A 12,659-nucleotide genomic window follows, 5' to 3' on the forward strand; every position below is an offset into this window, starting at 1 on the left:
GGGTTTACAGTGGTTAGGCCCTATCTCCAGGAAGGAAATGCTGGAAAGAAGGATTTGGGTTAGAGTTCAGGGGGCCTTACTTGAATCTGAGGCGATGGTTCCCGAAGTGTGGCCCCTGTACCAGCAGCATTGGCATCACATGGGAGCTGGTTAGAAATGCGAGTTCTTGTGCCCTATTGCAGATCTACTGAATCCAAAGCTGGTGGTGGGGCACACCACTTTAACAAACCCGCTAGGCCACTCTACTGTGCCCTGAAGTTCAAGAACTTCTGCTCCGAGGCAAAGCACACATCAGAGCACTGATTCCTAAGCAGAGGTCACTGAGGCGGCTATGATAGTCTTGTCCCCACAGTATTCGTTAAAGTGACTGATGTGAAGTAACCGTATTAAACGGAAATGTTTGCCAGGGAATGTGAGTATCTAATGTGGAGTCGTAATTGATGGGAAGAACGTTGGGAAGCATTCCAGGCAGGCCAGTGGAGGCCTCCCAGGGCACACCGTGGAGAAAGGAGGTTGGGGAGGGGAGGGGGTGGACAGAGCCTTCTTGGGCTTGACGAACATGGTGGCCACGTGTTGAAATTGGGAGAATCTCCAGGGCAGCTTGGGCACACAGGCATGCTGTGCGAGGCTGAGTTCCGTTTTAACCTCTTTTTTCCAACAGGTGGTTTGGAAATGGCAAATTTTCTCAGAAGTCAAGATCAGGGGTATTCTAACTAGTGATATTTATAGCTTAAAGTTTACTGTAGGTGAACAGGGAATTTGAGAAATTGGCTTGCTTTTCCCCTTACTCTCGCTTCTGCCCTCATTTCCTGTGTTTAGACTGGACATTTCACGTCATAGAAAAGACCTTGATACCCTGGACGACCCCTCCGGGCCACAGGGCAACAGTGGAGGTCCCTGTGGCCCACTCCCCTGGGCACTCCCTGGGGCCCTGAGTGGCAGAGGTGGGAGGAAGCGGCCAAGGATGCGGGTATCAGGGAAGGATGTTCGATTGCTTTTATCTAATGTACTTTTTGATGGGAAGGAGGCTAGCATGCCTTGCTTGGCCTCCTGCCTTGACCTTTCCCGTAAGAGTTTCCTTTCCTCTCTCAGTCCAACTTAACACCCGAGGAAATTTTCCAAGAAAGGTTTTGAGCATTTTCTGCAGTGCTGATGGTCCTCTCCTATCAGCTGAAGGCTGGATCCCACCCAGTGTCTTCTACCTTGCCCTCTCCAGACTCTGCAAGTGTTTCTGCCTTTCCCCTGCTCTTTGCTGACCTGAAGAGTGGAGTGGGGAGGAAGGCAGACAAAGCGGAGGTCAAGGGGAGGCACATAGGAGTCCAAGAGGTGAGGCTGTGGAAGGGGTGGCCCTCAGTCCAGAAAGGGCCAGAGATAAATGGAAGTGGTGGAGAGAGGGGAACTGGAATAGAGGCTCCTTTTGGGGCAGAGATATCCTGGGCCACTGTGCTGGCCAGGGGTGAGCAAAGAAGACCAAGCAGATGTGCTGACCACTGCATTTGGATGTAGCCTTCGGTGACAGAGCTGCCCACCCCTGGAGCAGGGGCCAGACGAACAGACTCTTACCCATTTAAAGACTAGACACAAGACTGGACTTGGACCAAATCATATATATTGTTAGAAATCAGGTCACCTCTGTCAGGCACCAGATCCTTTATCTTTCAAGTCAGAATTCCCATGTCCCAGAGAGCCCCATCAAAGGCCGGTTTTTCCTCCAGATTCTTCTGCAAATTTAGCTAGTGACGTTCTGTTAGGAGAGATCCCTGGGGCTCCACTGCAGGCAAACCTTCCATCCATAGATGGTGTCGTGCATCTGTGTGACGTCTAACAAGGCATGAGGTTCTGCCCTCGTGGAACAAAAGGTAACAGAGATAATCAGACAAGACATCTTCCCACAGCTGCCTTCTTGCTCAAAGATTGTCAACATAAAGCCCTAAGGGGATTGATTTCAAGACCCCAAATAGTGATTACTGAGTCACCATTTTAATTTAGTGATTAGTCCCTGGATTCTATATGGTCCTGAAGGGATCTTCTTTCTTCCTGGGTGTGGGGTTAAATAGCTGTCAGAAGTGAGGCTCTTTTTCCCTAGGGGCACCTGCCAGCTCGCCTGAAACCAGGGATGGCTCCATTAATGTCCCCTTGGGTCTTTCCCTGCCCCGCAGCCCAGTTCTGCCTCCCACCACTTACCCTGCTCCCCATTGTCTTTGGAGCCTCCTGCTTCCCTTTCCTTGGTCTTCAGATGCTCACCACCCCCACCTCTCCTTAGTCATGACCTTCTCCCTTGCTAATGTCCCCTGGTCTACTGACACACCCTGATTGGAGGCTTCTTCAGTCTTGTCCCCAAATCCTCCTTTGGCCTCCCTGCCTCTACTCTGCTACAGGTTGTTGTTTTCCAGTCGCTCAGTGATGTCTGACTTTTTGTGACTCCATGAGCTGCAGCACACCAGGCTTCCCTGTCCTTCACCATCTCCTAGAGTTTGCTCAAACTCATATCCATTGAGTCGATGTTGCCATCCAACCATCTCATCCTCTGCTGCCCCCTTCTCCTCCTGCCTTCAGTCTTTCCCAGCAAAAGGGTTTTTCCAGTGAGTCGGCTCTTTGCATCAGGTGGCCAAAGTATTGGAGCTTCAGCATCAGTACTTTCAACGAATATTCAGGGTTGATTTCCTTTAGGATTGACTGGTTTGATCTTCTTGCTGTCCAAGGGATTCTCAAGAGTCTTCTGCAACACCACAGTTTGAAAGCATCAGTTCTTCAGTGCTCAGCCTTCTATATGGTCCATCTCTCACATTTGTATATGACTACTGGAAAACCCATAGCTTTGACTATATGGACTTTTGTCAGCAGCTTTACTTCCAAGGAGGAAGCATCTTTTAATTTCATGGCTGCCATCACCATCCACAATGATGTTGGAGCCCAAGAAAATAAAATCTGTCACTGCTTCTACTTTTCCCCTATTTGCCATGAAGTGATGGGACCAGATGCCATGATCTTAGTTTTTTTTTTTCCAATGTTGAGTTTCAAGCCAGGTTTTTCACTCTCCTCTTTCACCCTCTTCAAGAGGCTCTTTAGTTCCTCCTCATTTTCTGCCATTAGAGTAATATCATCTACGCATCTCAGTTTGTTGATAGTTTTCCTGGCGATCTTGATTCCAGCTTGTGATTCATCCAGCCCAGCATTTTGCATAATGTACTCTGCATATAAGTTAAATAAGCAGGGTGACAGTATACAGCCTTGTCACACTCCTTTCCCAATTTTAAACCTGTCAGTTGTTCCATGTCTGATACTAAATTTTGCTTCTTGACATGCCTACAGATTTCTCAGGAAACATGTAAGGTGTTGTGTGTGGGGTGGTGTATGTGTGTACACATACCTCATCGTATTTACAAACTGCTCCAGAGGGGTTGAGCCCTGCTTAACCCATAATGATATTCAATAAACATTTGCTTATCACATTACTTCAAGTGTTCCTTCTAGGAGAAATTAGCAATGATGTACCCCTGTATCCCCTGCCCCCTCTATCCCCCCCTAAGATTTGTTAAAGCAAATAGACCAAGGGAATTGTAGACTGTGTCTGCACCTTTGCCAGAGGGAGGCACCATTTCAGTCTTCATAAGGAGACGCAGCATCCCGTGAAGGTTAAGTCTTGACTTGTGTGTTTTTTGAACTAAGGAAGGTCTTTCTGATCCGCTGGATAACCATGATGGCCCTGGGATCCCAATTGTGATGGTGTCAGAGAGAAAGGTCCACAGGTTCCTAAGGGGATGTGTCAGCAGGGGAGTAGCCTAAATAAAGGAAGCGATGTTCAAACAGAGCTTGACAAGGGGAATCAGGCCAGCAAGGAGGCAAGGGAAGGGGTGGGAGAATGTTCTAGGCATAGGGAAGCATACACAAGGACTCTGAACCTGGATGAAAAAGGCCACATTTAAAGAGTAGATACAAGTTCAGTGTGTTGGGGTTGCTGAGCCAGGAGACCTCTTAAAGGTTTGCAGGCTGCAGGCTTTGGTTTAGAGCAAGCCTAGAAAAGCCAATCAGGGAACTTCCCCGGGGGTCCATGCTCACAAGGCAGGGAGCCTGGGTTCAGTCCCTGGTTGGGGAACTAGAAACCACATGCTGCAACCAACTCCCAGTGCAGTCGAATAAATAAATAAATAGATAAATAAATAAAAAAAGAAAAGCCAATCAGTCTGGAGTTCAGTCTTTCATAAGGTCCAGACAGATTGGTGGGGAGACGTTTCTGGCCTGTGGAGAAATGCCTGGAGACTGACCCTGCTACCTGTGAGAATTTGCCCTCTGCTAAGATGGCAGGGCACCCTACAGGACAGCTTCGAAAGGCAGGAGGGGAGGCGGTTTCACTTTGTGGAGACAAGGAAGGCCCCTCCATTCCACATGGGCTTCCTGTAACTACTTGGCTCCCACAGAGGAGAGGTCCACACGTTTAGGGAAAATTCTCATGGAACGTGAGTCAGGTCCCTCCAGGAATGGAGAGAATGTGGGAGAGCCTGGGGATAAGAAGGAGGCACCCAGGTCAGGGGAGCCCAGAGGCAATCAAATCAAGGGTGGGAGGGGCAGAGGCATAGGAGGCCTTGGCTGTCCTGGTGTTTGTCCACAGAGGACAACCATGAGCAATAGAAGAATTAGGAAAACAGCTGGGTGGATTGGGAGGGACATGAACAGCTAAGAAAGCAACCAGCTTTCTCAGTCGCCTGAAGAGGGGGTGAGTGCAGAGTCTCTGAAGCTGGAGGAGGAAATGTAGTGGGCCCGGGAGAGGTAAAGATGGTTTCTAGCAGGGTCAGCTGAGGACGTCTGGGCCAGAGGGACAGGATTCTGTCATTGAACAGAATGAAGAGGACCAAGGGAGTTGCAGGCATGCTTCCTGTGATTGCCAGAAATCCTTGGCTTGTAGCCACATCACTCCAGTGTCTTCTGCCTCCAGTGTCCTGTGTCTCTGGATCCAAATTTGCTCTTGTACGGGCGCCTGTCATTGGATTAAGGCTCACCCTACTCCAGGATGACCTCACCATAACTTGATTATATTTGCAAAGACCCTATTTCCAATAATGTCACATTCACAAGCACCAGGGGTTAGGCCTTTGACATATCTCTTTGGAGACACAATTCAGCCCATAATATCCAGCAAGGAGGCTGGGGACAGCACAGGTCATAGAAAGTGTCCCTAGCAGAGGCAGAGGGTGGAGACAGGTAAGATCAGTCATGAGGATCATAACAAAGATGCTGGGGGACCCCCTGGGGTCTGCAGGGGAGAGGGGCTTGTGAGGAGGGGAAGGGGGCCTACGGGGCATGATGGCAACAGATATTCTGAGTTCCCTGCCAGAGTTACCTGCAGGTAGCGTGGTTCCTTTGGGTTCATATCCTTGATATTCTGACTGTCATCAATCAGTAGGGAATGGAGACCACCAGCTTCCACGTCCCTCTGGGGATCTCCAGGAGGTCAAGGGTGGGTCTCGGCATTTAGAAAGGACACGTCATCCTCCTCATGCATCTGACACAGCCTTTCCTCCTGCCGTGCTCCTGCTAGCGGTCAGGAAAGCAGAAGGAAGTCACGCCACGAAGTGTGGCAATTGTGCTGTGTTGGGGCATCTGCCCTGAATATCTTGTCCGCTGGCAGGGGCCGGCTGGAGTTTCCAGGGAGCTGCTGTCACTTTCAGATTGATGGGGTCTTGAGGAAGCAGGCATGCCTTAGGATCACTGTGGTTGGGAATGGGCAGGGGAATGCTGGAGTGAGCAGGATGGGGCGTGAAGATGCCTCTGTGCAGGAGAATGTTGCTGCTAGGGGCGGCCTGTCGCAGGGGAGCACGCCTTTCTGCTGCTTGTGCACTGCTCTGGAACACTACAGCCTCAGGAGGCACTCTGACATCAGGTCGGCCAGCGAGGTGGACAGTGACAATGAGCAGACCCAGAGTCTTGGCGTCCGTGCACGCCCATGTCCTGGCCTGTCCTGGTGGGCAGCCGGCCCACCCTTTGTCTCAGGCGTGTCTGCTGTCTTTGACTCTATTACAGGTTCTTCAAGCTTGGTTCTCAGATTTCCAGGGACTTTGATTGGGCTGGGTGTGCTGTGGTTTATCAGGAACTCGGCGGCCTCTGAGAGGGTGAGCACAGGCTTCCAGGCAGAGCTTCCCTGGGCGAGGGTTACTTCCTCATCCTGCTGGGGCACCTACCGTTCCCTATAGAACCTCAAACTCTACATGGGGCAGCCTTGGGGGGACACCCAGACCTGCCCCCCTTCACTGCTCAGTGTGACTCCAGTCTTTCTGTTAAAAAGCCTGGCAGGGCCAAGAGGTGAACATGAGTCCAGGATTTCATTTTTCCAAATGGAGATGTTTGGGAGCTCTGATGTGCACCTGGCCCTGGGTGTCACCCTGCTGACAGTGAAAGAATTAACAAGGATTTGCTATGTAATTGATTTATCTCCTTGGGAGATAAATGGGCACAATAGAAGGAAAAAAGGGAAAAACCCCTATATCTTCAAGGAATTCACAATCTGCTTTAATAATTTTACATCTTCCTACTCGTGGCTTACAGGTGCTGATGTAACCAGTGGTTACATTCCCTGAATTTCATTCTTGCCCTTTGATTTATCGTCGGATATTTGCCGAGCAGATCACCTCTTCCTCATAAAGTAGTAGCCGGCCGTTCTTTGCGGTCATCTCCCTCCTCCGCCCGCTGGCTGGCGACGGCTCTGTGCTGGATGCCAGGATTGCCGCAGGGCCCCAAACACTCAAGGTAGCTGTAATTGCAGTCTGGGCTCAGGGCCATGAAGGAACAATGGAGGATGTGTGACAGGAGGGACGTTCTTCACCATCATATAGATACGTGAGTAGAAGCTAAACAAGGGAGGGGGTGGGAATGAAGAGCCCCCCGCCCCAGACCCTGGTAGACAGAATGGGCCCCACCCCCAGAAGCTCTAAGGTAATACGTCATCTCACACAGGTGATGAGTTTTCCAGCCAGCTACGGATTTTACTGCCTGTTATCCCAGACCGTAGCTAGGGTAGTACCCAAGGAGAGGCCGTGGTGGCGGGAAGCTCAGCGAGGCCAGAGGTGGACGCGAGCTGGAACAGGGAGGCCCTGCAGGCTGGGGCGCTCTGCTCGATCTTGATCTGAGCTGGTGGAATTCCGCTGGAGGGATTTTTCATGGGTCATGAGAGGCTCTGATCTCCATCTTCAGAAGATCACGCTGACACACCATGTGATTGTATTTCTGTAAAGTCCCAAACCGGCGAACTTTGTGAGCTGCTAGAGGAGAGGAGATCACTACCTTGGAGGGGAGGGGGACTGAGAGGGTGCCCGAGGCTGCCTGGGAAGCTAGAAATGTTCGGTTTCTCGCTCTGCGTGCTGTCCCTCTGGCACTTTATCAAGCTGACTTGTGCCTTTTTGTGGCGAATGTTATCCATTCTTCAAAGATCACTCTGGCTGCTGGCTAGAGAACAGATTGGAAGGAGGAAGGAGTGGGCTCCAGGAAAGGATAGACACACCTGAGCTGCAGTGGCCAGGTGGGCCTGCCAGCCTCTGGATGGAAGGCGGCTGTGGAGGCGGAGACACAGCGTAGCTTAGAGCCCTGGTTTGGAGGTGAAAGTACAGGGAGAGAACTGGAATCTGAAGGAGGCAGTGCAGGGTCACCTGGTTGTTTGAGGTATGAATTTCAGATTCTGGTTGTTGGGAGTAAAGTCGAGCTGTGTGGGAAGAAGGGGGTGGAGGTGGGAGGGCTGCAGTCTAGCATGGACTAGAGGCTTTGGCGTGCCACGAGGGTGAGCTCTGTGGTGGACGAGCAGGATGCCCGTGGGGTGTGTGTGCGCAGAGAGACAGACAAGGGGGCTGAGGATGGAACAGAAGGAGCTCCCACAGGAATTTCTAAGGAGGAACACTTACAGAGACTGCGCAAGCTCGGGAAGCGATGGCATCAGAGATGGCGAGGGGAGCAAGAGGGTCAGGTGCTGCAGGACTTAGGGAAGCCTGCCATCGGATTTGGCACTGGGTTTGGCAGTTAGGTAACCAGCTATCTTGGTGAAGACAGCTTCAGTGGTGTCTTCTTTGCCCAAACTCTCATGCGATCAGGGTGCTGGGTGGAGCAGAATGATGGTGTCTCTTGGCGTACCTTGGGTGCTACCATTTACCAACTGTATGATAAGAGAATTTTATAAGCTTAACTGAACCTCAGTTTCCTTGTCCTTAAATCAGCAGAATCGTATTTGCCTCTCAGGGGTATGAGGATTCACTGTATGCAACAGGTATTTATTAAACATCTATTATGTGCCAGATGGAGAAGGCAATGGCACCCCACTCCAGCACTCTTGTCTGGAAAATCCCATGGACGGAGGAGCCTGGTGGGCTGCAGTCCATAGGGTCGCGAAGAGTCGGACATGACTGAGCGACTTCACTTTCACTTTTCACTTTCATGCACTGGAGAAGAAAATGGCAACCCACTCCAGTGTTCTTGCCTGGAGAATCCCTGGGACAGGGGAGCCTGGTGGGCTGCCGTCTATGGGGTCACACAGAGTTGGACATGACTGAAGCGACTTAGCAGCAGCAGCAGCAGCAGCAGCAGCATGTGCCAGATACTCAGCCAAATGCAGAAGATACAGACCAAAAAACAAGCAGACAAACTAATCATTACACAGACAAGGTGATGTGAGGAAAACTGCCCTTCAGTGCTTCCCTATGGCCATGAACCAGCCTTCTGGGGCAGAGGGGTTCCTCCTTCCTGGCCAGCTTCCCAGGATCCTGGGCTCTTCCAATACATGCTTCCACACCCTACTTTCTCTCTGAAAAACTCACTTCCCCTTCCTTGAGAGCAGGAAGGGAAGGGCTTAATCTGCACACCCTTCAGGGAGGTGAGGGAAAATATTAACGTCCCATCTTGTTTTACAAAAATAGGAAGAATATAAAATAGGCGAAGTTTCTATATTAATACAGTATGAGTGGTGTTTTCCTGCCACAAATGGAGTCAAAGTTTCCCGAATGGCGCCTTATTTCACCTAACAAATCACTCTTGTGCCAACTTCCAAAAAAAAAGACAAATGGTACTTGTTTTCCGAGAAGGAAAGCTTTTCTGACTTAAAAAATAAAAGTGACTTTGGAAATTTCTAAAGAATTTGGACACATACTTACATAAATGTCAATGATAATTTTGTTTCAAAGTTTTTATTTTTCTGGGAACCCTTGAGCACCATGCTTCTAGCTAATCTGATAAATTCATTTGGTCTGTATGCTCATGTTTCATCTCTTCCAGAATGTTTTTAAATCTGCGATTCCTAAAGCCCACGCCACATGTCCTGGTCACCTTGGGCCATCTCTCACCCTTTGCTCTTTCATCCTCCTTCAGAAATGCCACCAGGAGAGTCTAGACATCTGACTTCCTCATGGCTGGGGCTGAGCTTCAGACAGTTACCAGCAGGGAAAAGCCAAAGGGAAACAACGGCAGCCAAAAGCGTTTGAAGATTTCTGGTATCACTGCAGTGGCCCTTCCGCTGCCACGGAAATCCACATGTTTCTTTACAGATAGGGCTGATTTTTACACATCCAAGGGCCCTCAGGACTCAGTCTTAACAAAGGCCTCTCCTAGTCACAATAACAACAAAAACTACAGAATTATGTGGCTTGGGGCTTGTCGTGTCCTGTTCAATTTTCTCTCACCTAGAGGCCTTTAGGTGAGATTTTTTTTTTCGAAGCGAGTGGGAAAATCCTGGTCTGACCCAATTCCTTGGAGACCTGGATTGGAGAGGTCCTTGGCCCACCCCCCACCCCCACCAAGCAGTGTGACCCGTGGGGGAAACCGCTAAAGTGCTGTGGCCCTCTGGGCTTGCTGTGGCTTCTGCTGGACTCCCGGCCTCCACTGAGGCTCCAGTCCTCCGTGGAGCCGCTCCTGCAGACCTCCGATGACGTGCCAGACAGTAAGGTCACGGTGTGGAGAGCAAAAGCTAGTGAGAGGATGCCGGGCAGAGACACGTAGGGGCCTCCCCAGTGGGCAGAATCAGAGTCCCAGCTCTCCAGACTGGCCACTGCCCTCTTAGGGAACAAGGAAGCTGTGAGGGGAATCTGTGTTGTTCTGTTTAGATTGTTCTGATTTCCATACTTCCCAGGACACCCAGGACCGTGTCTTATCAAACGCTTTGTCTAGTTTATGATAATACAAAAGACACTACTACAGGTACCTTCTGTGACTACCACCCACTTGGACCCTGGGCTGGCTATTTTGAATCTCTGAGCTTTATCTTGTTCAGGCTTTCTTCCCATGTGGGAATGTACCTGATTTCCTGAATCACTTCTTAAAAGACATATTCCCCTTTGGGGCCACTGAACCGTGGTTTGGATCCAAAGTCACACCCTGCTGAAGGTACAGGAGGGTAAGCAGGCCGATGGGGCTGAAGGAGGCCTTCACTCCAGGACACATCTTTGCTTTGCTTCCTCTCTTGGCAGGACAGGGGCAAGATTCCCCTCTCCCCTCAAGCTCAGAGGAGCCTCAGAGGACCCAACACACAGACCTCCTTTCCTTTCAGATGCTGCCTCTTTGAGGTCATTGGGAAACAGCCAGAAATCACCTTTTCTGAGTTTCCTTCTTTGTCCCTGTTGCATTAGGACCTCTTGAGCCTGGAGTCTCACCTCCCAGATCTTACCCATTGGGTGAACTTCCAACCAGGACTGAGAATGGGCTATGAGAGTAAAGACACTTAAAAAATAGAAATATTTAAGTGGAGATGGAGAGACACCCTAAGCCAGCACCACTCTCCAGCCATGTGACTTCTGTTGGAGATAGACTGACCACTTTGGAAAATCCTAGTCAACTGAATGAGGTGTCAGGATGCATGAGTGTCCTAGGGGGTGAGGGAGGGAAGGTTGTGGAGAAGAGCCTGGGTACACTTCTTCGCTTGACTACTTAGGCCCCTGACAAGTACATACACCTTTTTTTTTTTTTTCCTTTGAAAAAGTGGGGACAGAATTATTAATTTTTTTATTGGATTTAGCATCAGGAGGTGGATTCGGTTCTCAATTCAAGATGGCAGGCTCAGCATGTGTTTGTCTCCCTTCATCTCTAATACCCTCGTTAGGGTAAGAGCAATGAATTTAAAAAAATATGAAAACTAATAACAGAATAAAGAAAAGTACAGGAATTATGAGTGGATGAAATATCCCAAGAATTTCAGCAAGATGGAGGGTGGTTGGAAAGTGTCGATAGATGAGGCAAAGTGGAGGAGAGTGGACTCTGAAGGGCATGTGTGGGGCTGACGGTAGGGGAGCCCCTGGGCTTGGAACTTGGCACAGTCATGGAGAGCTGCAGGTTCAGAGTGCGTGGGGATGGAAGAAGGCAGAGGTGACAGACAGGTGGAGCTGGACCTGAGGGGTTAATACAGCTCGGCCCTTTACCTTGGGCTTCTCTCCATGCCTTGAGGGACGTCAGCTGGTGTGGGTGGGCACCCAGGGGGTAAGCCCCACTGCTGGCTCCAGGCTTGCTTGCCACAAAGTGAAGTGATCCAATGAGGATACAAATACTGATAGAACTATTACAAGTTGGGGAGAAGAGGGAGAGAGAGGGGACCTGAATAAGTGAGCTAAATCCTCTTCTATCGTGGCACACAGTCAAAAGTGATAAATCAAGAAATTGCAAAACAAGAATATAATGTTGAGATATGTGGATGTAATCGACAGAAACACTAAAAAGAGTATGTCCCTGGACTGTAGTACTTGAGGTAGGCTACAGCTGAGCGTAGGGCTGGCCTTGTCATTCTTAGTCCTTCCATATGACAATTTTTTAAAAAAACATGTGCGTGTGATACATTGAATTCAAAATAAAAGAAAAAAGTGAAAATAAATGGAAGTGGATTTGTGGTTAAGTGGGAGGGATCCCGGCTGACCATGAAAAGGGGCTTCTGAATGGCAGTGTGGCACAAACCCAGCTGGGTTGTCACCGTGGCTGGGCAGCTCTGGTGCTGCCCAAGAGACGTGCGAACCTCTGGCTCTTCCTGCCTCCCTGCCCCAGTCCACTTCAGCCTGGTGAGGAGGAACAACAAGGATTCTGGGGCCAGATCTTGACCCACACAGGCTGGAGGGACGAAAGCAAGTGGCACCTCTGAGACTCCTCTCACTTAGAACTGCTGCTCTGCTGGGCAGGGCAAGATTAAGGTTTCCCTGAGCTCTTCTTGACTCTTCACTCTTCCTCCTTCCTTCTTTCCTTCCTTCCAGATAGCTCCATTTAGACTACTGACATCTGCTGTTTAAGGATGGGAACATTGATCTAAACTGTGAGGTCACAGCCAGTGTCCCAGTCCCGCCCCACCTCCTGCTCCTGAATGGCTTTCTTCCCACTCCTGGTTCCCATAAGTGTGTTAAACCATCTCAGAGACATCACATCCTGGTGAGCCTAAGGCATCGGCTGAATTTTCTAGAGTTTTGCCTTCATCGGGATGCGTGTGGACAAAATCAGAGTTGGTTGACAGCAGAGTCAGTGATTAGATGGGTAGTAATCCTGCGAGGACCACATTTCAGAGATTCTTCTAGCGTCCCTATAATTCTAATTAGGTGCTTCAGATCATAGTTCTCTGCTTAGTTCAGAAAGAAGGCCATGAACCTGCATAGCAGAAGAAACTATGGCTGGGCTGGACTTTGGCCCTTTCTTGTTCATCCCGAGCATAAGGGTTTCACTCTTTG

At 49.8% G+C, this 12,659-nt stretch overlaps 1 protein-coding gene and 1 long non-coding RNA gene across 2 annotated transcripts in view; one reads left to right on the forward strand and one right to left on the reverse strand.

The window, feature by feature from the left end:
- Nucleotides 1-12,659, forward strand: part of SLCO2A1 (solute carrier organic anion transporter family member 2A1) — a 93,910-nt gene that overhangs the window by 25,086 nt on the left and 56,165 nt on the right.
- On the reverse strand, nt 1,593-6,682 carry LOC121817363 (uncharacterized). The gene is made up of 3 exons (XR_006057219.2): nt 5,339-6,682; nt 3,578-3,782; nt 1,593-1,839 (listed from the first exon to the last, which is right to left on the reverse strand). It is a non-coding gene; the product is annotated as an uncharacterized LOC121817363 (long non-coding RNA).

Source organism: Ovis aries, chromosome 1 (assembly GCF_016772045.2).
Source record: "Ovis aries strain OAR_USU_Benz2616 breed Rambouillet chromosome 1, ARS-UI_Ramb_v3.0, whole genome shotgun sequence".
NCBI classification, from domain to species: Eukaryota; Metazoa; Chordata; class Mammalia; order Artiodactyla; family Bovidae; genus Ovis; species Ovis aries.